Here is a 922-nt window from a genome sequence, read left to right on the forward strand (position 1 = left end):
GAGGAAATAGATGAATAGATAGATAGTGAAAGAGAGAGAGAGAAGAAACATTAAAAAAGAAAAACAGAAAGAGAGGAATATAAAAAGTTAAAAGATCTACAAATAAATAAATAAACAACAAAAATGCGCAATCTCATTTTCCGGATAACACTATCTGGTTGTAATGTACCTAGCCTTAATCCAATTTAAACTAACACTAACCGTTTTAAACGAATTTTGAAACTAATGGTTATAACGGCCATAACTTACTAAGTAGTAGAGTAGTTAATACATTTTCTCATTAAGTATGAATGGGATAAAAGGTTTGCCTCACTTTAATTACACTAAGGAATTCACATTTCTTGGTAATCCGTATTTGAATAACAATCTAATAGTTATTTTCCATATGTATGGCAATCATGATTTGCTTTCCAATGAGGGTATCATCTTTATTTATTAATTTACAGATTTATGAGTCCAAGTCTCACTCACACACACATACACATACATAATATATAGATATATATTTCAAGTCAACAAGCTTTCCGAATTCCAGGAAAAGCCTCTGGTAATATCATGTAAGCACAGGATTTAATTTTCTTATATCTTGACTTTTTTACTTAATACTTGTTTACTTGTTTCGAGCATTTGGTTTTACTCATATATAAACATATGTTTATGTACATGTATCTATACACACACACCCATATATATATATATATATATATATATATATATATATATATATATATATATATATATATATATATATATATTCTCTCTCTCTCTCTCTCTCTCTCTCTCATTTATACATGCATTTGTGTTTATATTTATTTAGGATTATCAGTATCAACATATCCAGTGTTATCATTTTTACTCATTATTATCATAGCTATCATCACCATCCTCATGTTCATCACACCCCTCATTTCTTCCACTCTTC

Source organism: Penaeus vannamei, chromosome 32 (assembly GCF_042767895.1).
Source record: "Penaeus vannamei isolate JL-2024 chromosome 32, ASM4276789v1, whole genome shotgun sequence".
NCBI lineage: Eukaryota > Metazoa > Arthropoda > Malacostraca > Decapoda > Penaeidae > Penaeus > Penaeus vannamei.